At 40.1% G+C, this 25,822-nt stretch overlaps 1 long non-coding RNA gene across 1 annotated transcript in view; it reads left to right on the top strand.

Annotated features, from left to right (window-relative positions):
• The window catches only part of LOC123383428, a 230,535-nt gene that overhangs the window by 175,417 nt on the left and 29,296 nt on the right, over positions 1–25,822 (top strand). Inside the window, exon 4 of the long non-coding RNA XR_006593145.1 lies at positions 4,213–4,315. This is a non-coding gene — a long non-coding RNA (uncharacterized LOC123383428). The remainder of the gene's footprint in view (positions 1–4,212; positions 4,316–25,822) is intronic.

Raw genomic sequence — 25,822 nt, 5'->3', positions numbered from 1 at the left:
CATGTTTTGTTTTCTATTTTAATATAAAGTTATAGGTTTTTTTGAGTTTATTTATTTTAGGAGAGAGACAGAGATGGCATGAGTGGGGGAGGGACAGAGAAAGAGGGAGGGAGAGAGAATCCCAAACAGGCCCTGTGGGGCTAGTGCAGAGCCCAATGCGGGGCTTGAACCCACAAAGCCGTGCTATTATGATCATGACCTGAGCCAAAACCAAGAGTAGGACACTTAACTGACTGAGCCACCCAGGTGCCCCTAAAGTGACAAGTTTTGAAAACTTCATCCTCCCCAGCTTCACCTCCCCCCAGCCAATAGGGCACAGATGAGGAGCTCCGTCCACAACAATGGTGAAGTGGGGCAACTAAGCAAGTGATTTAAAGGATGTGAAATGGAGGATCCCTGCACCATCAGCACAGTGATGTGACTGGACAAAGGATATGAATGGAACAAACAACAGCATTCAGGGATCTGGTATAACTGGATAGGTGGCATAAACAGAGCAAGGAAGAAGAGTCATGCCCCACTGAGGCAGTGGCATAACTGGACAGGGCATATGAATGGGGAGAGGGAGAGAAGTCCTGCCTTTCCAGTGCAGGGGGTAACTGGCCAGAGAATGTGGTCACAGGTTATAGACGGAGCTATACCCCATCCATATAGAGGTAAGAGGACAGGGGATGTGAACGGAACAAAGAAGAGGAGTGCCAAAACGCCTGTGCCGTAGAGGGACTGGACAGGAGAGAGAAAAAGAGCAGTAGTGTGCCATTACTGCAGTGAGGTATCTGGGCACAGAACATGAATCAGGCAAACACAGGAGCCCGGGTCCTAATGTAGCCATGTGACCTGGTGGAGGAAGTGAACAATGGGAAGAGGAGGAACCACTGTTACTGGGTTGGGAATGTGAGCACGGAAGAAGCACCTGTGTACTGCTCTGATAGACTCAGCATTCCCGCTGCTATACTATTTGGAGGAAGCCAGGGATGGCTTTGATGCAGGCAAGGCAATGCCCTCCTGAGTCAGGAAGACCTACATTGCTCTTCTCCAGTGCCCCAGGAGAATTGCAAGTGTGCCTTCAAGATGGCATGATTTATGCTCATGGTATCGTAAAACATTTCATCTGCAGTAGGCTGATCTGCTTTCCAGGGTGTGAGGTGACCTGCAGACACTATTGAGCTAGTTAGTGGACAGCCAATTCTCCCATTGTCCTGCTCAGAGCCTGTTGTGTGTTTGTCTCATATATTGCTGAACACTTTGAAAGCAGAGGTCTTAAATCTTCAAACACTGTAATTGTCCCAAGATATATACTACAATATAAATATGCACAATGGTTACACTCTAGAATATTAGCTAACTAATGTAGAATCCAAGTCAATGACCCAAATCCAGCCCAGGTTGTTGTGACTGAAAGTCATCATGGACTGTCTGGCAGCCTTGATGCCAAACCCAAGTTTCAGCCGAAAAGAGAACGGATCCCAAAGCAACCCCTGCCACAGTTGGCACCTTATTGACGTTTCTGCAGGCATGGCCAGGAAATCAATGGGCTGTGAACGCTGAATTATCCTCTTATGCCTGGAAGTGACCCCTGTAGGCCAGGCTGCAGGATGTTAGCAGACTGACTTGCAGGAACACACACCATTCCTGGCTGCCGCTCCTTCTGCTCTGGGAATGGAGGGGCTGCCTCGGGTTCAAGGTTGTGGACCTGACATTCGAAAGCAGCACTGTGTTCACCACGGAGCCACCTAGTTAGCCAGATGTCTCTCCCTACATAGTTGTGCTACATTAAATGTGCCAAAGTTAAAGTACATTGAAAAAGATAAGCCAAGTCAACTTTAATGGGTAGAAACTCTAAACCTTTAGACAATATTTAATACGTAGGGGTATGGTGCTCGTGGAAGAAAGAAGAGGAAATAAGTTTGGGACATAAAGTGGGGAAAATAACTTTGAGCAGTGTAACCAGGGTTCAACAGAGCCTCACCCCTTCTCCAGGATCCGGTGACGATAGAGTCAGTGCCTCACAGAGCTGGGGCCCCTAATGTACCCTCTCCAGTTATACCAATCGGTTAGTACTTGTGCCGATATATTTGTGGTTTTATATTTCTATTCATTTTATATGTATAATATTTGTTGTTAGATAATTCTCATAACATCCTCAATCAGAGGCTCAGAAATACACTTGCACATCTGACACCGATGAGCCTGCATCCCTGTCTCCTAGGATATTTTCTTAACCGGTTCGGGTTAGTTTAGGCCAGTCTTGGAATCCATGACTATCTGAATGTCAGCAATCACTCTCTCTCGGAATTCCTAAGCCCCAGCATCCCTGAGAGGTGGCCACGGAGGGGTTGTCTGGGAGAGGCTCAGCCGGGCTTCTTAACCAGCACCGCTGAAGAAGTCAGCCTCTCCCTGCAAGACTGTGCCAGGAGTTATGTGTCAGGAGTTATGAAGTAAGCAGGTTGCAGTAGAAACAGAGATACTTAAGACAGTCCTGAGCAGACATTGTCACACTTTTCAGAAGTGTGCTACCAACACCCCTTTCTCCGGCTGACGTCTCACTGAGGGATTCCCTCTGCTCCCTGAGGACCTCACCTCCCTGCACCTCACCCACAAGGCAGTTCTTGGATGGGCTCTTTGGTTTTATGACAGTTTACGATAATTCGGATCATTTGGAATTTCGTGTGTCGCGGTAACCGAACTGCTGGTTCCCCAGCCCTCCCCTCCTCCCTTGTTGCAGCACAGTCCTCAGTAACTCGTACCTCATTTGATACCCCGAGGCTGTGATCTTCTTTTCCACAACATTAGCCTCAAGAACGGAAAACACACTCCCACAGTGACTTTTATAGCCCAAACCCACCTGCAGTAGGAAGACGAGGCAGAGAAATTTCCGAGTCTGGCTAGAGAAACTTAGCCACAGAGACATAGGTTGGCACAGTCCTTCATCTGCCCACTTTGGGCTGTCCTCACCCAGGTCCGCCAGCCCTTGGCCATCTCAGTGCCACATTAGTGAGAAGTGCCAGTGACCCATGCACTCATACCAGCCACTAACCTATGGGCTTCTGCTGACGTCCTCACTGCCTGTAGAGGATGCTGCGGTGCCCCTTCCCTGTCCCCTGGTGCCTTAGCACAGGAGCACAAGCTCTGCGACTCCTACCTGCCTGAGGACTTTGCTCGGCTGCCATGGCCCATTCTGCCCAGTCAGGCCAGCTGCGAGAGCCAGAGGCTTCATGTCCCAGACACGGCCCTCCGTTGTCTCAGAAAACATAACGGAGGTGCATGCGCTGCACTGACTCTCAGGGCTCCCCAGTGGGACTGAGCTCTAGGAATCATCCACAGTGGTAACTTCTTGATACTGTACCTTGTATTGGCTGCCTTCCCTGCCCTGTCTCCCAACTCCTGGGTGGCCTGAGATCAATCCCACCCCAAATGTAACTACTTGCATTTCAGTGTGGTCGCAGGTCTGCTTCCAGCAAATCCAAAGTCAGCTACCACTTCAGCGCCCACATCCAGTATCAGATGATTGGCCCCGCTAGTCATTATGACCAGCACCCACACTCTTGACATGGAGGAGGTTTCCTGGAATAAGACTGGAATCCTGTCTCTAGGTCTTTCTCACATGGGATGAAGTATGTGAAATGATGCTTTTCTAGAACTATTCCTGCTCTGTGGAGCCCAACATTTATGTATTTTTCTAGGTCTGTCGTGGAGAAACCACCTATTACACGTTTACCCTTTGCTGACAACACGGTGCAGGGACAAATTCACTCAAAAATGGCAAACAGCAGGAGGTACACCCTTTATTCTGTGTGCGACCACCTGCATGGCCCTAGCTCCGTGAGGGGGCCGCATTAACAACCCCATCAAAACCTAGGAGTGCTGGCTCCTAAGTGCTTCCCATCACAGACAGAAGGTCAGTCGCACTGCTCTGAGACTTTCTTGAATGGCTACTCTTTCCAGCCCACTGATGTCCACGTACAAATCCGTCATGAGCAGGCAGACTGTTTTGTCTCTTCACTGCTTTCCAGTAATACACTTCAGGCCCGATGCACATGAGAAACTTAAACAAGAACCAGACCCGGAAGCACTACTGGATTAGAAAGAAGTTTATCTTTACACGTGTCTACGTGGCCTCATGGTTTCCCTTTCACCCTCTAAGTGACTTCTGTTGCTTCTTCTCCAACTGTCTGCCCCTAGAATTCACTTTTATTTTATGTCTGATTACAGATACCACCAATTCATACTGCAGAGCCATTTTCAGAGGACTTTGGATATTTTAAGAAGAACCATTGAAGATTAGGGACCTCCTGGGAAACCTATTATTTCCCAGGTAAGTTTATTTCATTTATTCATTTCACATTTATTATATATTTACTATGTACTGGGCACTGTTGGAAGAACTGGTGATTTAAAGGCATAATCCTCTTAAGGAGTATATATTCCAGATAGGGAGTTCATAAAAAACTCAATGCTTCCATCATAATGCATGGGACGAATTAGCCAAATAAAGTTAAAACCTCAAGAAAATGAAAGATCATTAATGTTTTACTGGGAAAATACCACAACCCTTTTCAAATGAAGGCTATAAACATACCTTTTCATATTACACTTTCAAGTAGCTTTTTGAAGTCTACTCCTCCCTTCTGACCACCAGGCCTTTGATTGGAGAACTTCATCCATTTACATTTAAAATAATCATTGACAGGTAAGGAGTTGCTAATGTCATCTTGTCAATTTTCTGTGTGTTTTATAGATCTTTGTTAGTTTTTTTCTCTTTTGTTGTCTTCCTTTGTGATTTGATGATTTTCGGTAGTGGTGTGCTTTGATTCCCTTCTAGGTCTCACCATCTGTAGAGCAATTGTTTTTAATTCTTTATCAGGCAATTCATGGATCTCCATTTCTTTGTGGTCAGTTACTGGAAGTTTACTGTGTTCCTTTGGTGATGTCATGTTTAGTGGTATCATTCTTCATAATCCTTAGAGCCTTACATTCACTCTACTCTCCTTTCCCATCAAGGGGAACTCTCTTGGGGACGGAAAATTCCCTTTTGGTGCTGTGAAGAACTGGCCTGGGGTATAGGAGGATGCAGGCAAAATGAAACTATTCTTCCTATACTTATCATGCATTTATTCACAGGGATTTTTTGCTATAGTGTATTGCTGAAGCTTCTGAAGTGGAATTTTCAGTTCCCCCAAAGCTATTTTAATTTGTGGATAGCTGTCCAGTTGTTGTTTTTTATAGTAGGATGGAGGCTAGAATATACTACTCTACCATATTGGTGATGTCCATACTTTGTCTCCTTTTTAAAGAAGTACTGCTTTCCTATGTTGCCAAGCCATTATAAGAGTAGATACATGATTAAATTTGAATTTTGAGAATATCCTATTTCCCCCTGCCTATCCATGCATGTGTGCACACACACTACATGCACATATGTTCAGATGCAGATAGTGTTTGGGTCAGAGTTGGAGAGGATTGACCTAGTCAGATCAATCACATTCCACTCCAGTATCCTTGCTTCAACTATTGGAAAGGAGGTGTTTTTTTTTTTGTGTGTGTGTGTGTGTGTCCAGAATTTCTAGCTGTAAGAGTAGTGTGTACTTACAACTGTATTTCTGTATCCACAAGGGAAAAATAATCTAGGGATAAATACAACAAAGAGAAAAGCAAAGTTGAGATATGGAGAACAGAACGGTGAATCTTATTGACTTAATTCAACTCCTAGATCAGATGCAGATCTAATAATATCTGAAGATAGCTTATATCATTCTTTTAATGCCATGTACCCTCTTCATGTCTTCTTTGATTTAACTAGTGCGAAAATATTTTCTGCTGTGGGTTCTGAAAAACACACTGTGATAGTAGGAAAAGATGAACAGAGAGTACTGTGTATGCTCATAGAACATGTGTTTTGTGCTTTGGAGTAAGTAATGAGGTTAGATAATTAGATGAGCTAGAGTATCTCCACAAGGGGAAAAACTCATTTCTGTCTCTCACAACATGAACCATGAAGTACTCATTTGTTTATATATGACATTTGAAAAATACTGCTGCTCAGTCTTTCTTATCTTGAGGACATCTGAAGAATCCAGAAATTTGTACAAGAAGGCTGTGAATTTATATGTTTATTATTGATAAAGTGGGTGTTTTCTATGAATTTTGTTGTCAAAACAACTTTTTGAGCTTCCTGTGGCAAGTCTCATCATTTCCATTTTACAGAAGAGAATAGTGGGGCAAAAGAAGGTTTTATGGTTTACCCAAGGCTATAAAAATAATTATGGGCTTGGCTGGTATTTGAAACTAGGTCCTCTGATCCTAGATTTAGTGTTTATGTCTCAAGACAACTCCTTAATCCATGTTCAGTAGTGTCTAGTTCACTGGGGGAACTTTTTACATTCATAAGATACCCTAATCATTTCTTTTTTTTTTTACTCTTTTTTTAAAATTTTTATTTATTTTTTAAATATGAAATTTATTGTCAAATTGGTTTCCATACAACACCCAGTGCTCATCCCAACAGGTGCCCTCCTCAATACCCATCACCCACCCTCCCCTCCCTCCCAGCCCCCATCAACCCTCAGATTGTTCTCAGTTTTCAAAAGTCTCTTATGGTTTGGCTCCCTCCCTCTCTAACTTTTTTTTTCCTTCCCCTCCCCCATGGTCTTCTGTTAAGTTTCTCATTTCTTTTTTAAAACTAGAGTTATTGAGGTATAATTCACATACCATTACATTTCACTCATTTAAAATGTATAACTCATTGGTCTTCAGTCTATTCATAGATATGTGCAACTGTCAACAAAGTCAATTTTAGAATGTGTTCATCACTTGAAAAGAAACCCTATATATTTTATTTATTACCCCTATATTCCCCTGCTCCTGAACAACCAATGGACCAAAGAAGAAATCAAAAGGGAAATTAAAAAAAAATCTTCAAACAAATAAAAATGAAAACACAAAATACCTAAACATGGGATGCAGCAAAACCAATTCTAATGGGTACATTAGAATGACAAATGTCTACATTAAGAAACACTGGAGGGGCGCCTGGGTGGCTCAGTCGGTTGAGCGTCCAACTTCGGCTCAGGTCATGATCTCGCGGTTTGTGGATTTGAGCCCCGTGTCAGGCTCTGTGCTGGCAGCTCAGAGCCTGGAGCCTGCTTCGGATTCTGTGTCTTCCTCTCTCTCTCTCTCTCTCTCTCTCTCTGTCCCCCACCCCCTGCAATCACACTCTGTCTCTCTCTACTTCAGAAATAAATAAACATTAAAAAAATTAAAAACAAAAAACCACTGGAAATAATCAACCCAAGTTTATACCCAAAGAAACTAGAGAAAGAATAACAAACTAAGCCTAGAGTTAGCACAAGGAAGGTGATAATAATAAGAGCAGAAATAAATGAAATAGGGAATAGGAAAACAACAGAAAAGATTAATACATCTGAGTTCTTTTTAAAGATAAAAATTGACATTTTAACTAAATTTACCAAGAAAAAAAAGAGGACTCAAATAAATAATAATAAGTACAAGAATAGAGTTTACAACTGATATCACAGAAATACAAAGGACCTTAAGAGACTACCATGAACAATTATATGCCAACAAATTTAACAACTTGAAAGAAATAAATAAATTTGTAGAAATACACATCCTATTAATACTGAATCATGAGAAATAGAAAATATGAACTGGATGGTAATGAGAGACTGAATCAGTAATCAACTTCCCAAGAAAGAAAATCACAGGACTAAATGCCTTCGTGAGTGAATTCTACCAAATACTTAAGAATTAATACCCATTCTTCTCAAACTCTTAAAAAATAAAATGAAAGAAAAGTAAAAAAATGACAGAAATAAAAGAAAGTGAGTAAAATAAAAATGAAAAAAAGGAGGAAACAATTGCAAACATACTTTATGAGACCAGCTTTACCCTGATACCAAAGTCATATAAGGAGACTACAAGAAAAGAAAACTACAGACAAATATCCCTCATAGATATAGATGCAGAAATTCTCAACAAAATATCAGCAAATTGAATTCAGTAGAATATTAAAAGGATCTTACAGCATGATCAATGGGAGTTATCCCTGGGATGCAAGGATGGTTCAAAATATACAGATCAATAAATGTTATACATCACATTAATAGAATAAAAGATGAAAGTCATCAGACCATCTCTGTAGATATAGGAAAAGCATTTGGAAAAAATACAAAATTCTTCTAGATAAAATCCTTAACCAAGTGGATACAGAATAAACATACTTCAACACAATGAAGGCCCTCTGTGTGTGACAAACCCATAGATAACATCATACTCAACAGTGAAAGATTGAAAGCTTTTCCTCTAAAATCAGGAAAAAAACCAAGTGTGTCCACTATCATCACTCCTATTGAACATAGTACTGGAAGTCCTAGCCAGAGCAACTAGGCAAGGAAAAAAAAAAAAAAAAAACAAAGGCATGAAAATTGCAAAGGAAGAAGTAACATTGTTGTAGTTGACATGATCATATGCATAGAAAAACCTAAAGACTCCACCAAAAAACTGTTAGAATTAAAAAGATTTAGTAGTTTTAGGATACAAAAATCAAAATACAAAACTCACTTGCATTTGATACACTAACAACAAATAAACAATCTCATTCATAAGAGCATCAAAAAATGTTTAGGAATAAATTTAGCCAGGAAGGTTAAATAGTTATACACTGAAGTTTATAGGACATTCATATACGAAATTGAGGAAGGCACAAATAAATAGAAAGATACCACATGTTCATGGATTAGAATATACTATGAAAATGTCCATACTGTCCTAAGCCATCTACAGATTCAGTGCAGTACCTATCAAAATCCCAATGTATTTTTCACAGAAATAAAAAAAAAAAGCAATCCTAAAACTAATATGGAACCACAAAAGACCCCAAAGAGCCAAAGCTTTCTTGAGAAAGGACAAAGCTGGAGGCATCATATGTTTTGATTTCAAACATATGATAGAGCTACAATAATCAAAACAGTATGGTACTGATATAAAAACAGACATATAGACCAAAGGACCGGAATCAAGAGCCTAGAAATAACCAGACACATATATGATCAACTAATGTTTCACAAAGGAGCCAAGAATACTTTTTGGGGAAAGGGTAGTCTCTTCAATGAATGGTGTTAGGAAAATTAGATATTCACATGCAAAAGAATGAAATTGGACCCTATCTTTTTTTCATTGAAGTATAGTTGACATACAATGCTATATTAGTTTCAGGTATACATCATAGTGATTCAACAACTCCATATATTAAGCTATGCTCACCATAAGTGCAGTCACCATTCATCACAGTGCAACGCCAGTATAATATTATTGACTGTATTCCCTATGCTGCACCTTTCAACCTTGTGACTTCTTCATTCTATAACTAGGAGTTTGTACCTCTTAATCCCCCTCACTTATTTCACCCATTCCCTCCAGCCCCCACCCCTCTGGCAGCCACTGGTTGGTAGACCACTGTCTTATACCACTCACAAAAATTAACTTGAAATGAATTAAGAACTTAAACAGAAGACCTGAAACCATAAAATCCCTTGAAAAAAACATACAGACAAAGCTCTTTCATGCTGGACTTGGCATTGATTTTTTTGGATTTGATCCCCAAAGCATGGCTTAACAAAGGCAAAAATGAACAAGTAGGACTGTATCAAACTGGAAAGCTTCTACACAGCCAAAGAAATAATCAACAAAATGAAAAGGAAACCTATGGAATGGGAGAAAATATTTGCAAATCATATATTCAATAATGGGTTAATATCCAAAATATTTAAAGAACTACAACTCATTAGTCAATAAATAAAAACAAGCTAATTAACTGATTCAAAAATGGGCAGAGGGGCTGACTAGACATTTTTACTAGGAAGATACCCAAATGGCCAATAGGTACCTGGAAATGTGCTCAACATCATTAATCACCAGAGAAATTCAAATACAAACTCATGTGATTATTACCTTATATTGTTAGAATGGCTTTTACCAAAAAGACGAGATAATTGCTGGTGAAGATGTGGGGGGAAAAGGAACCCTTGGGCACTGTTGCTGGGAATATAATTTGGTATAAACACTATGGAAACAGTATGGAGTTTCCTCAAAAAATTAAAGATAGTACTATCCATGATCCAGCACTCCCACTCCTGAGTGTATATCAGAAAGAAGTTAAATCACTATCTCAGAGAGATATCTGCACCCCATGTTCATTGCATCATTATTCACAATAGCCAAGAAAGTATCCATCAGTGGATGAATGGATAAAGAAAACAGTGTACGTGTGCATGCACGCACACTCACAATCTAAAATGTCATTCGACCATAAATAAAGAAGGAAATCCTTCCATTTGTGACAATATAGATGTACCTTGAGGGCATTATTCTAAATGAAATAAATCAGAGAATAAAAGGTAGTGTATGACTCACTTATATGTGAAATATAAAAAAGCTAAACCTATAGAAACAGAGAGCAGCTACCTGTGGCTGGGGGGTGTGGGAAATATGCTGGTCAATGGGTACAAACTTCCAGTTATAAAATGAACAAAGTCTGAGAAAGTAATGTACAGCACAGTGACTGTAGTTAACAGTACAGTACTGCATACTTGAAAGTTGCTGAAAGAGTAGATCTTACATTGTTCTCACAACAACAGCAGAAATGAAAATTATGTGAGGTGGTCGATATATTAACTGATTTTATTTTAGTAGTTGCTTCATAATATATACAGGTATTAAATTACCATGTCGTACACTTTCAAATGCATACAATGTTATATATAAACTAAAACTCAATAAAACTGGAAAAGAGTAACGTATGTCAAACACATGCAGTAACCATCCTATTTACCTGTTTTTCCTTTCTATCCAATAGTGAATAAAGTACTTCACAAAATCTAGATCACTGATAAGAAGTGGGACTTCTTTCCAACACATGGTGAGAGTAACTGGAAAATTTATTTGGGAATCACTGAAAGCCCTCGATGACCCAGTTAGAATCCTCTTTTCTGTGTGTGTGTGTGTGTGTGTGTGTGTGTGTGTGTGTGTGTGTATGTATGAGTGACTGTAGACACATTACCCTGAGGAACTAGCAACAAAAGTCCAGGTGTTTAGAACTCAGACTCTGAAGCCAGGTTGGCCACGTTTAAGTCTTGAATTTACAAGCTGGGTGATCTAGAACAAATTATTCCAGCATTCAGGCAATGATTCTTAATATGGAGATAATAAGAGCTATTTCAGAGGCTTTTTTTGTAAATATTGGATAAATGAATTCATGTGAAAGATGCAGGGCAATACTGGGCATATAGTAAGCAACAGTTATTGCTGTAATTTTAATGACTCCTTTTTGTAATTTATTGAAAGGCAAATGCAGTCACATGAAATGATGGCCTGCTCCTGAGAATCAAATGCAGAATTGCTTCTTTCTCCAGGCTTCTCTGTTGTCCCCAAATCATAGTACTTGGTGGTAATTCTCTAATAAGCACAAATGGCACATCAAAGATAAAACAGAGTGAGACGGCGGGAGACAGAAGCATTTCCCCTAAGTTCTGATTTCTACATCCCAAGGGAAGAGAGAAGAGAAAAGCTAGAACCCGAAGTCAGGGGACCTCCGCCGATCACAGCATCTGCAGCTCTGTGCTTCATATTCTGACCTCTGCATATTTACCTTCCTCCCACTTTATGCTCTGATTTGCTTCCTGAGGCAGAGCCGCTGTGTTTCATCAATTAAAACCGGCTCCCGAATCCTCAGCTGTGAGTTTCTCATGACTCCTGCTTTCAATGGGATGCATTTTTATTGTACGGTAAATGTCAGTTTTCATCAGCTCAAACGTCCTCATAACATAATATGACTTGAAGATATGCAAATACCTTCTTACCAGATACTTCTAATTAGGCAGAGGTCTTGGGTGGGGAGGTACTCCCTAATTACTTCTGAGGTAATCAGGAGAAATCACGTTTGATTATATGCTGTACATTGGCTTCAGGAAGCTCAAAGCCAGCATTCACTGCCACAGGGCTTCGGGGAGGCAGGCTCCCAGCTTTTCTTGTCTGGAAAGATACTTCTCTCTCTTCTCAGCTTCCTCAGACTACCTCCTCTCTCTTTGTAGTCACGGTTTGCAAACAGCCAGGGACCTTGGTTGGCATTAAAAGTGGGCCATCAACCAGGCTGAGAGCACATGGCTGCACAGTTCTAAAGCCACCCAATAATCAAACCTCAAAGCACACACACAGGTGCCAGGCGGCTTTAATCAGAAATCACTGGGAAATGTCACAAGTGCAGGCATTATGGTTTAAAGGGAACTTTTCAGCTACTGGGGAAGTGACAATGATGGTGTCCGGCTTGTGCACAAGACAGGGCTTTAGTGCTACTAACTGAATGGAAGAGAAATCCCTTAAGAACTATCACCATGAGAACTTGAGGCCATAAATCCATTTTTATGCACTTTTCCCTGTCATTCTCTTTGGGACCATTAACTTTTTTTTTTCCAATATATGAAATTTATTGTCAAATTGGTTTCCATACAACACCCAGTGCTCATCCCAAAAGGTGTGGGGCCATTAACTTAAACTTAGTTTGATTCATAATTGTTAAAGGTTCGTGTTCTTAAAACTGATAGGGTTTACGTTAAGCCCCACCTCTGGACTGACAGTAAGCAGTATAACTACGAAATCCAGGGAACATTCCAAATGAGTGTGTGTGGTTTGCCTGAGTCACTTCCACTGTCCTGACTCGGGTATAAATGCACAAGGAAGGCTCCCCTCAGAGACTCAGTGAATTTTTCTACTCCTGGTTTGCAAGTGTCTGTGGGTTTTCTACTTAAATATGGGGATAAGAGGCAAATTCTCTACTGTGATTGCAGGGGCCCAGGGGAGGAGGTCAAATGTCTCTCTGCTGCTGCTGTCTACTAACGTAGAAGAGAATTCGAACCACACTGCAGTGCTCAATGCTGGTGTGATTTAAAGGGTAAAGGAGGTGGTACTGTCAGGTTTGCTTTAGGAACGGGGACTTCCCATTTACCTGGACTGACAAAGGTACAGAATGCACTTTAAGGTCAAGCAGTTGGGCTTTCTAACTCTGAATTTACCAGGTATTACACAAAGATTGCATTCTGATTTCAGAACTTGTGAATTTCTGTGTTCAAAGACAATCTAATTGCTTGTCATTGCCTTGCAGCCCTTATTGGGGCAGAGGATAGAGCCATCCACTCAAAGTCCAATCCAAAATGCTAGTCATGTAAAAGCATTCACATTTGCAGTGTAACAGTGGGTCGCTTAGGGCAGAGAGGGCTGAGAAATGGTTCAACTGTAACCTAGGATTAGGCAAGAGATAGTAACAGGGGAATGTAATGCCTGACTTCATCCACATAAATAGCCAGAAGAATAACTTCAAGACAAAATAAGAGCTCTGTGCTCTCCCTCAAGAAAGGTGACTGGGCAAACTATTCAATTTAATTACCCAAAAAATAATGTAAATTACCCATGTTTGATAGTTACTCATTGTGCAGCATGACACCCCTAAATTCCAATGTCATTGTTTCAACAGAAAACTTCAGAAGCCAATAGACAATTAAACATTCATTCTCTGTCTTACAGCCACACACAAGCTAAGTATTGCTTATTTATGTTCTTGGAAACAATATAAATGCATCTTCTCCCAGCTCACTTTACTGATAAACAGTATCTGTCTCATTCCCCAACTTTGTTGCTTGAGGACTTAAAGGATCATGTTGGGAAAGGGTCTTTAACTTAGAGTATAGAATTGACCTGCCCTTGAGGCTGAATTGGTAGCAGGGGGAAGAAGCTAGAAGATGGTGTTAGTGGACAGGGAAGATGAGTTGTGTTGTTGTTGGTAAAGGACTCTATACATGGCCAGGCAGGACATGGGCATCATAACACATAGAATGAACTACTGGCATTTGTACCAGTTTGCATTGCACTGCCGGCCTTCACGGTACATGATACAAATTGGGATCAGTTTGTAAGCAAAACAAAGCATGGGATTTTTAAAATAATTAAAAGGAAACTGTAGCAAAACAGTCACTGCATGAGGGTAGGAAGAAACTGAGCAGAGAACTCAACCTCTTTGCAAAATTATAGCTTAAGTATCCCCGCTCCATGTCTTAGTTGTCAACAGGCTACAATTACAAAGAGGAAATGAGGTGTTTGCTGTGGTCTCTGATAGCCGCAGCACAACAGGACTGAACCTGCTGGAATCATAAAACAATGCTGAAATCAAATAATTACTGACACAAAAGCAACTGCAAATTGCTTTATGAGCAGCGCTGTTCAATTTTCTTTTGGTTTAGTTTAGTTTGTTTCTGGAACTGGCATTTAAAAATTTTTTGGAACAAAGAAAACACTGTTTCAAACATGTTTCCACACCCACTGGAACTGGGTGTGTGTCCAGTTCCAGGCAACAGTGCCTCAGTGACATTATTTTTCGGCAATCAACCAGAATAAGCTTACGGAACTTCATAGTCGGACATCCAAGGTGACAGGACAGGAGAGTGCACCACTTCACTTGTCACCAACTGAGATAAGGATTCTCTACATCTGTAGGTGAAACACATTCTTTTTTGGCTCATGAGTTCTGAGCAATCAACACTGGCCCTACAGATGTAATCTCATCTATTAGGAACTAAGAGTTCTAAGAAAGCATAAAAAATTTGAAAGCCTGACCTAACTTTATGCAAAATTTCCAGAGCCCTGTGATAAACATAATATGTTTACTCTAAAAAATTAAATATATTCTTAATATGTTGTGTCAATTTTTTTAAAAGATTTTAGTTTTAAGTACTCTCTACCCCAAATGTGGGGCTTGAACCCATGACCCCGAGATCAAGAGTCGCAGCTCTTCCAACTGAGCCAGCCAGGCACCCCACTTTGTGTCAGTTTTCATTAGCTCTAGGAGATAAGGAGTTACAGGATGTGGGAAAAAGAAACTGTAATGCAGCAAGGGGAAGATGCAGACATATAATACAGACTTTACAAACATTGTGCCTAATCCAATATTTTGCTCATTGAAATTTGTGGCAAAGATGTTCTTTGCTTTTTGTTCAATTCCCACTTGAAGAAGACATTGAAATAATTAGTCAGGAGGTTTTGCACTCTAGCAAAGTAAAGCAGAATTACTCAGATGCTCTTGGAGGAATACTGGTAAAAGGCTTGTACTAACAGCAGAAATGAAAATGGTGGGAATAACCTACTTTGCGTCTCCTCCTCTGTCAGTGGGTCCTACACCTGCTTTGCTTTGTTGCTATTGGAGGGCATGAAGATGATACACTTAACAGGCCGCCAAAGGGCCAAAACTGGGTCTACTGCATAAGCTGGATATAGGCAACTGCTAAATGAACAAAGTATCTTACAGCTTAACAACATCTCTTTGCTAACATCTAATTTACTGATACCATTCTATATGTTATCACCGGTTACCATTCAGTGATCCCCCTAACCTGTTGATGGTATCCACACAAGCATTGCTGAGGTGGGGCAAAAGGCCAAGTATTTCTTTTTCTTTTTCATGTTTCAAGTTTTTAATTAAATTCTAGTAAGGTAACAAATAGTGTAATATTGGTTTCAGGAGTAGAATTTAGTGATTCATCGCTTACATGCAACATCCTTTGCTCAACACAAGTGCCCTCCTTAGTTCCCATCACCCATTAAGCCCATACCCTGCCCACCTCCCCTCCAGCAACCCTCAGTTTGTTCTTTATAGTTAAGAGTCTCTCCTGGTTTGCCTCCCTCTTTTTTTTCTTTCCCCTATGTTCATCTGTTGGGTTACATAAATTCCACATGAATGGAATCATACAGTATTTGTCTTTCTCTGACTGACTTATTTCGCGTAGCATAATAAATTCTAGCTCCATCCACATCATTGAAAATGGCAAGATTTCATTCTTTTTGATGGCTGAATAATATTACATTGTGTGTGTGTGTGTGTGTGTGTGTGTGTGTGTGTGTGTACGTGTGTACACACACCACATCTTCTTTATCCATTCATCAGTCAGTTGACATTTGGGCTTTCTTCATACTTTGCCTATTGTTGATCATGCTTCTATAAACAACCAGGTGCATGTGACCCTTCAAATCAGTATTTTTGTATCCTTTGGGATACTTAATGATGCAATTGATGGGTCATAGGATAGTTTTATTTTTAATTATTTGAGGAGTCTCTGCACTGTTTTCCAAAGTGACTGTGCCAGTTTGGTTTCCCACCAATAGTGTAAGAGGGTTCCTTTTCTCCACATCCTCACCAACATCTGTTGTTTCCCATGTTGTTAATTTTAGCCATTCTAACAGGTGTGACACAGTATCTCATTGTGGTTTTGATTTGTATTTCCCTAATGATGAGTGATGTTGAGCATCTTTTCAAGTGTCCGTTAGCCATCTGTATGTCTCCTTTGGAAAAATGTCTGTTCATGTCTTCTGCCCATTTCTTTGCTGGATTATTTGATTTTTGGGTATTGAGTTTGAGAAGTTCTTTATAGATTTTGGATACTAACCCTTTATCAGTAGGTCATTTGTAAATGTCTTCTTCCATTCCATAGGCTGCCTTTTCAGTTTTGTTGATGGTTGCCTTTGCTGTGCAGAAGCTTTTTACCTTGATAAAGTCCCAATTGCTCATTTTTGCTTTTGTTTCCCTTGCCTCCAGCAACATGTCTAGTTAGTTGCTGCGGCCGAGGTCAAAGAGGTTGTTGCCTGTTTTCTCCTCTACAATTTTGATGATTTCTTGTCTCACATTTAGGTCTTTCATCCATTTTGAATTTATTTTTGTGTATGGTATAAGAAAGTGGTCCAATTTCATTCTTTTGCATGTTGCTATCTAGGCCAAGGTATATTCACCTGTGTCATGTGGTGTGATGAGTCTATACTGAAAGTCAGATCCTAGAAGAGTAGCTGGATAAACTGCCCAAAAGAGAAGTGGAGTTGGGGTCTCTGCCTCAGTGACTAGAAGGAGTGAAGGAAGAAGTGATCTTCCTTCAAATATCACAGATTTCCTCCTTTCTTACCAATTGTCACAAATTTCCTTGAATAGATGTTTCTCTATTAGCTATTTTTCCTTAGGGCCACTTCCAGAGTCTTTTAAAGGTTGTGGGTTTTAGAGAGGTGTAGATGTAGATACATAGATTTATATACTTTTCACCTATGTCACTAGGGAATGTATCAGCAAAGCCTATCACATTATTATTCTGGAAGTCACACTCTCCTCCTCATCTCTTTACTACCCTTATTAGTTTTCATCAAATTCTGAATCAAAAAGAAACTTTGAATGAATTTTTTTTTGCCAAGCTTTATTGAGGTATGATTGACAAATAAAAACTATATATTTAAGGCATATGATATATTGTATTGACATAGGTACATATTTTGAAATGATAACCATAATCAAACTAATTAACATGTCCATCAACCACATAGTTACGTTTGTGTGTAACACAAAGTACACACAAAGTGGGGGAGAACATTGGAGATCTACTCCCTTGGCTAATTTCAAGTATATAATACATTACTATTAATTGCAGTCACCATATTGTGCATTAGGTCTCCAGAACTTATTCATCTTATAACTGAACATTTGTACCCTTTCATCAATATCTCCCTTTTCTTCCAACCCCTCAGCCTCTGGTAACAACAATTGTACTCTCTGTTATTATGAATTGAATTTCTTTTTCTGATTCCACTTATAATGAGATCATGAGTATTTGCCTTTCTGTATCTAGCTTATTTCACTCAGCATAATGTCTTCCAGGTTCATCCTGATGATGGTAAGATTTCCTTCTTTTTTAAGGATGAATAATACTCAGTTGTGTGTACCTCCATATTTATACATACTCAGGTGTGTGTATACACACACACACGCACACACACACACATCTTTATCCATTCGTTCATTGATGGACATAGGTTGTTTCTATGTCTTGGCTATTGTGAATAATGCTACTATGAACATATATCTTCAAGATAGTGATTTCATTTCCTTTAGATATACACCCCTAGTGAGATCATGTGGTAGATCCAGATTTAATTTTTTGAGGAACCTCCATATTATCTTTCTTGGTGGCTGTGCCTTTTTACATTCCTACCAACAGTGAACAAGGGTTCCCTTTTCTCTACATCCTCACCAGCAGTTGTTACCTCTTATCTTTGTAATATTAGCCATTCTCATAGTTGTGAGGGGACTATCCCATTGTGATTTTGGCTTAGTAATGATTAGTGATGTTGAACACGTTTTCATGTACTCTTTGGCTGTTTGTATCTCTGCTTTCAAAAATGTCTATTCAGATCCGTTACATGTTTTTTAATCAACCCTCAGTTCTCAGTTTTTAAGAGTCTCTTATGCTTTGGCTCTCTCCCACTCTAGCCTCTTTTTTTTTTCCTTCCTCTCCCCCATGGGTTTCTGTTAAGTTTCTCAGGACCCACATAAGAGTAAAACCATATGGTATCTGTCTTTCTCTGTATGGCATATTTCACTTAGCATCACACTCTCCAGTTCCATCCACGTTGCTACAAAGGGCCATATTTCATTCTTTCTCATTGCCACGTAGTACTCCATTGTGTATATAAACCACAATTTCTTTATCCATTCATCAGTTGATGGACATTTAGGCTCTTTCCATCATTTGGCTATTGTTGAGAGTGCTGCTATGAACATTGGGGTACAAGTGCCCCTATGCATCAGTATTCCTGTATCCCTTGGGTAAATTCCTAGCAGTGCTATTGCTGGGTCATAGGGTAGGTCTATTTTTAATTTTCTGAGGAACCTCCACACTGTTTTCCAGAATGCTGCACCAATTTGCATTCCCACCAACAATGCAAGAGGGTTCCCATTTCTCCACATCCTCTCCAGCATCTATAGTCTCCTGATTTGTTCATTTTGGCCACTCTGACTGGCGTGAGGTGATATCTGAGTGTGGTTTTGATTTGTATTTCCCTGATGAGGAGCGATGTTGAGCATCTTTTCATGTGCCTGTGGGCCATCCAGATGTCTTCTTTAGAGAAGTGTCTATTCATGTTTTCTGCCCATTTCTTCACTGGGTTATTTGTTTTTCGGGTGTGGAGTTTGGTGAGCTCTTTATAGATTTTGGATACTAGCCCTTTGTCTGATATGTCATTCGCAAATATCTTTTCCCATTCCTGTGGTTGCCTTTTAGTTTTGTTGATTTTTTCCTTTGCTGTGCAGAAGCTTTTTATCTTCATAAGGTCCCAGTAATTCATTTTTGCTTTTAATTCCCTTGCCTTCGGGAATGTGTCGAGTAAGAGATTACTACGGCTGAGGTCAGAGAGGACTTTTCCTGCTTTCTCCTCTAGGGTTTTGATGGTTTCCTGTCTCACATTCAGGTCCTTTATCCATTTTGAGTTTATTTTTGTGAATGGTGTGAGAAAGTGGTCTAGTTTCAATCTTCTGCATGTTGCTGTCCACTTCTCCCAGCACCATTTGTTAAAGAGACTGTCTTTTTTCCATTGGATGTTCTTTCCTGCTTTGTCAAAGATGAGTTGGCCATACGTTTGTGGGTCTAGTTCTGGGGTTTCTATTCTATTCCATTTGTCTATGTGTCTGTTTTTGTGCCAATACCATGCTGACTTGATGATTACAGCTTTGTAGCAGAGGCTAAAGTCTGGGATTGTGATGCCTCCTGCTTTGGTCTTCTTCTTCAAAATTACTTTGGCTATTCGGGGCCTTTTGTGGTTCGATATGAATTTTAGGATTGCTTGTTCTAGTTTCGAGAAGAATGCTGGTGCAATTTTGATTGGGATTGCATTGAATGTGTAGATGGCTTTGGGTAGTATTGACATTTTGACAATATTTATTCTTCCAATCCATGAGCAGGGAATGTCTTTCCATTTCTTTATATCTTATTCAATTTCCTTCATAAGCTTTCTATAGTTTTCAGCATACAGATCTTGTACATCTTTGGTTAGATTTATCCCTAGGTATTTTACGCTCCTTGGTGCAATTGTGAATGGGCTCAGTTTCTTTATTTGTCTTTCTGTTGCTTCATTGTTAGTGTATAAGAATGCAACTAATTTCTGTACATTGATTTTGTATCCTGCACCTTTGCTAAATTCATGTATCAGTTCTAGCAGACTTTTGGTGGAGTCTATTGGATTTTCCATGTATAGTATCATGTCATCTACAAAAAGTGAAAGCTTGATTTCATCTTTGCCAATTTTGATGCCTTTGATTTCCTTTTGTTGTCTGATTGCTGATGCTAGCACTTCCAACACTATGTTAAAGAACAGCGGTGAGAGTGGGCATCCCTGTCGTGTTCCTGATCTCAGGGAAAAAGCTCTCAGTTTTTCCCCATTGAGGATGATGTTATCTGTGGGCGTTTCATAAATGACTTTTATGATCTTTAAGTATGTTCCTTCTATACCGACTTTCTCAAGGGTTTTTATTAAGAAAGTTGCTGAATTTTGTCAAAGGCCTTTTCTGCATCGATTGACAGGATCATATGGTTCTTATCTTTTCTTTTATTAATGTGATGGATCACGTTGATTGATTTGAGAATGTTGAACCAGCCCTGCATCCCAGGAATGAATCCCACTTGATCATGGTGAATAATTCTTTTTATATGCTGTAGAATTCGATTTGCTAGTATCTTACTGAGAATTTTTGCATCCATATTCATCAGGGATATTGGCCTGTAGTTTTCTTTTTTTACTGGGTCTCTGTCTGGTTTGGGAATCAAAGTAATACTGGATTCATAGAATGAGTCTGGAAGTTTTCCTTCCCTTTCTATTTCTTGGAATAGCTTGAGACGGATAGGTATTATCTCTGTTTTAAACGTCTGGTAGAAATCCCCTGGGAAGCCATCTGGTCCTGGACTCTTATTTGTTGGGAGATTTTTGATAACCGATTCAATTTCTTTGCTGGTTATGGGTCTGTTCAAGCTTTCTATTTCCTCCTGATTGAGTTTTGGAAGCGTGTGGGTGTTTAGGAATTTGTCCATTTCTTCCAGGTTGTCCAGTTTGTTGGCATATAATTTTTCATAGTATTCCCTGATAATTGCTTGTATCTCTGAGGGATTGGTTGTAATAATTCCATTTTCATTCATGATTTTATCTATTTGGGTCATCTCCCTTTTCTTTTTGAGAAGCCTGGCTAGAGGTTTATCAGTTTTGTTTATTTTTTCAAAAAACCAACTCTTGGTTTCGTTGATCTGCTCTACAGTTTTTCTAGATTCTATATTGTTCATTTCTGCTCTGATCTTTATTATTTCTCTTCTTCTGCTGGGTTTAGGCTGCCTTTGCTGTTCTGCTTCTATTTCCTTTAGGTGTGCTATTAGATTTTGTATTTGGGATTTTTCTTGTTTCTTGAGATAGGCCTGGATTGCAATGTATTTTCCTCTCAGGACTGCCTTCGCTGCATCCCAAAGCGTTTGGATTGTTGTCTTTTCATTGTCATTTGTTTAATATATTTTTTTAGTTTCTTCTCTAATTGCCTGGTTGACCCACTCATTCGTTAGTAGGGTGTTCTTTAACCTCCATGCTTTTGGAGGTTTTCCAGACTTTTTTCTGTGGTTGATTTCAAGCTTCATAGCATTGTGGTCTGAAAGTATGCATGGTATAATTTCAATTCTTGTAAACTTATGAAGGGCTGTTTTGTGACCCAATATATGATCTATCTTGGAGAATGTTCCATGTGCACTCGAGAAGAAAGTATATTCTGTTGCTTTGGGATGTAGAGTTCTAAATATATCTGTCAAGTCCATCTGATCCAATGTCTCATTCAGGGCCCTTGTTTCTTTACTGACCGTGTGTCTCGATGATCTATCCATTTCTGTAAGTGGGGTGTTAAAGTCCCGTGCAATTACCACATTCTTATCAATAAGGTTGCTTATGTTTATGAGTAATTGTTTTATATATTTGGGGGCTCCCGTATTTGACACATAGACATTTATAACTGTTAGCTCTTCCTGATGGATAGACCCTGTAATTATTATATAATGCCCTTCTTCATCTCTTGTTACAGCCTTTAATTTAAAGTCTAGTTTGTCTGATATAAGTATGGCTACTCCAGCTTTCTTTTGGCTTCCAGTAGCATGATAAATAGTTCTCCATCCCCTCACTCTCAATCTAAAGGTGTCCTCAGGTCTAAAAAAATGAGTCTCTTGTAGACAGCAAATAGATGGGTCTTGTTTTTTTATCCATTCTGATACCGTATTGTTTTTGGTTGGAGCATTTAGTCCATTTACATTCAGTGTTATTATAGAAAGATACGGGTTTAGAGTCATTGTGATGTCTGTATGTTTTATGCTTGTAGCCATGTCTCTGGTACTTTGTCTCACAGGATACCCCTTAGGATCTCTTGTAGGGCTGGTTTAGTGGTGACGAATTCCTTCAGTTTTTGTTTGTCTGGGAAGACCTTTATCTCTCCTTCTATTCTAAATGACAGACTTGCTGGATAAAGGATTCTCGGCTGCATATTTTTTCTGTTCATCACATTGAAGATCTCCTGCCATGCCTTTCTGGCCCGCCAAGTTTCAAAAGAGAGATCAGTCATGAGTCTTATAGGTCTCCCTTTATATGTGAGGGCACGTTTATCCCTTGCTGCTTTCAGAATTTTCTCTTTATCCTTGTATTTTGCCAGTTTCACTATGATATGTCGTGCAGAAGATCGATTCAAGTTACGTCTGAAGGGAGTTCTCTGTGCCTCTTGGATTTCAATGCCTTTTTCCTTCCCCAGTTCAGGGAAGTTCTCAGCTATTATTTCTTCAAGTACACCTTCAGCACCTTTCCCTCTCTCTTCCTCCTCTGGGATACCAATTATGCATATATTATTTCTTTTTAGTGTATCACTTTGTTCTCTAATTTTCCCCTCATACTCCTGGATTTTTTTTATCTCTCTTTTTCTCAGCTTCCTCTTTTTCCATAATTTTATCTTCTAGTTCACCTATTCTCTCCTCTGCCTCTTCAATCCGAGCCCTGGATGTTTCCATTTTATTCTGCATCTCGTTTAAAGCGTTTTTCCGCTCCTCCTGACTGTTCCTTAGTGCCTTGATCTCTGCAGCAAGAGATTCTCTGCTGTTCTCTATACTATTTTCAAGCCCAGCGATTAATTTATGAGTATTATTCTAAATTTACTTTCTGTTATATTGTTTAAATCCTTTTTGATCAGTTCATTAGCTGTTGTTATTTCCTGGAGATTCTTTTGAGGGGAATTCTTCCGTTTGGTCATTTTGGATAGTCCCTGGAGTGGTGCAGACCTGCATGGCACTTCCCCTGTGCTGTGGTGTATAACTGGATTTGGTGGGCAGGCTGCAGTCAGAGCTGATGTCTGCCCCCAGCCCCCCGCTGGGGCCACAGTCAGACTGGTGTGTGCCTTCTCTTCCCCTCTCCTAGGGCCGGGATTCACTGTGGGGGGTGTGGCCCGTCTGGGCTACTTGCACACTGCCAGGCTTGTGGTGCTGGGGATCTGGCGTATTAGCTGGGGTGGGTAGGCAAGGTGCACGGGGGCAGGAGGGGCAGGCTTAGCTCGCTTCTCCTTAGGTGATCCACTTCAGGAGGGGCCCTGTGGCAGCGGGAGGGAGTCAGACCCGCTGCCGGAGGGGTGGCTCCACAGAAGTACAGCATTGGGTGTTTGCGCAGAGCAAGCAGTTCCCTGGCAGGAACTGGTTCCCTTTGGGATTTTGGTTGGGGGATGGGCGAGGGAGATGGTGCTGGCTAGTGCCTTTGTCCCCGCCAAACTGAGCTCTGTCCTTCCGGGGCTCAGCAACTCTCCCTCCCTTTGTCCTCCAGCCTTCCTGCTTTCCGAGCAGAGCTGTTAACTTATGACCTCCCAGGTGCTAAGTCCTGCTTGCTGTGGGAACACACTCCTTCCGCCCCTCCGCTTTTGCAAGCCAGACTCGGGGCTCTGCTTGGCTGACGGGCTGCCCCTCCGCCCCGGCTCCCACCCGCCAGTCCGTGGAGTGCACTCCGCCTTGCCGCCCTTCCTACTCTCTTCCGTGGGCCTCTTGTCTGCGCTTGGCTCCGGAGATTCTGTTCTGCCAATCCTCTGGTGGTTTTCTGGGTTATTTAGGCAGGTGTAGGTGGAATCTAAGTGATCAGCAGGACACGCGGTGAGCCCAGCGTCCTCCTACGCCACCATCTTCCAGTAACATCAATATTAGAGTATTTTGAATTTGAATATATATTTATCTTTACCAGTGAATTCTAACCTTTTTTGTTTTTTTCATATTACTCTTTAGTGCCCTTTCATTCCAGCTTAAAGAATTCCTTTGGATATTTCTTGTAAGGCAGGTCTGTGTTGATGAAGTGTCTTAGCTTTTGTTTGTCAGGGAAGGTCTTTATCTTACCTTCACTTCTGAAGGACATGTTTACGGGGTAAAGTATTCTTGGTTGGCATTCATTTTCTTTCAGCACCTTAAATATGTCTTCCCATGTCTCCTGGCCTGTGAGGTTTCTGCTGCGAAATCTGCTTATAGTCTTATGGGGATTTCCATGTAAATGATGAGACTCTTTCCTCTGGCTACTTTTAAAATTCTTTGTCTCTACCAGAAGTCCAGTAGACACAGCAAAAGATGCTCATCATCAGGGAAATGCAAATCAAAATGACAATGTGTCATCACCTTACCCCCATCAGCATAGGTAAAATCAATATCACAAGAAACAACAGGTGTTGGCGAGGATGTGGAGAACGGGGAATATTCTTGCATTATTGGTGGGAATGCAAAATTGTGCAGCCACTGTGGAAAACAGTTTGGAGGTTCCTCAGAAAGTTAAAAATAGAACTACCTTATGATCTGGCAATCACACTACTGGGCATTCACCTAAAGAATACGACGACACTAATTCAAAGGGATACATGGGCCCCTATGTTTATAGCAGCATTATTTACAATAGCAAAGATATGGAAGCAGCCCAAGTGTCCAATGAATGATGAATGGATAGAGAAGTGGTATGTGTGTATATATATATGGATATATATATATATATATATATATACACACATATATATAAATATATGTATGTATATATATATAATGAAATATTATTCATCCATAAGAAAGAATGAAATCTTGCCATTTGCAACAACATGGATGGAGCTAGAGAGTATAATGCTAAGTGTAATATGTCAGAGAAAGATAAATACCATATGATTTCACTCATATGGAATTTCAGAAACAAGGGAAAAATGAGAGAGAGAAAGTCAAAGCAAGAAACAGACTTTTAGTTACAGAGAACAATCTGATGGTTACCAGAGGGGAGATGAGTGGGGAGATGGGTGAAATAGGTGATGAGGATTAAGAAGTGCACCTATTGTGATGAGCACCAGGGGATGTATGTAACTGTTGAATTGGTGTATTTTATACTTGAAACCAAAAAAAAAAAAAAAAAACAACTGTATGTTAGCTAACTAGAATTAAAATAAAAACTTAAAAAAATTCTTTGATTTTTTAGAGTTTGATTATAATTTGTCTCAGTGAAGTCTTTTCTGTATTAAACCTGATTGGGGACCTTTGAGTCATGTACCTGGATATACATATCTCCACTCAGGCTTGGGTAATTTTCAGCCACTATTTCTTTAAATAAGCTTTCTGCCTCTTTCTCTCTTCTCCTTCTAGAACTCTCATAATGTAAATATTAGCTATGTTGATGACATCTTATAAATCCCATAGTCTGTCTTCATTCCTTTTCATTTGTTTTCTTTTTCCCTTTGGATAATTCCACATGATATACTTTGAGTTCACAGATTCTTTCTACTATCTGATCAGGTCTGCTCTTGAAACTTTATCGCATTTTTAAATTGCAGTCATTGTATTCTTATAGCCCACTATATTTCTTTAGAACAGTTATTTAGAATTCTTTGTTGGGAGTTTAT

The sequence above is a fragment of the Felis catus genome, chromosome X (genome assembly GCF_018350175.1).
Source record: "Felis catus isolate Fca126 chromosome X, F.catus_Fca126_mat1.0, whole genome shotgun sequence".
NCBI classification, from domain to species: domain Eukaryota; kingdom Metazoa; phylum Chordata; class Mammalia; order Carnivora; family Felidae; genus Felis; species Felis catus.
Note: the sequence above shows the minus strand (reverse complement) of the source record. Positions and strands in the feature narration are given on the sequence as shown.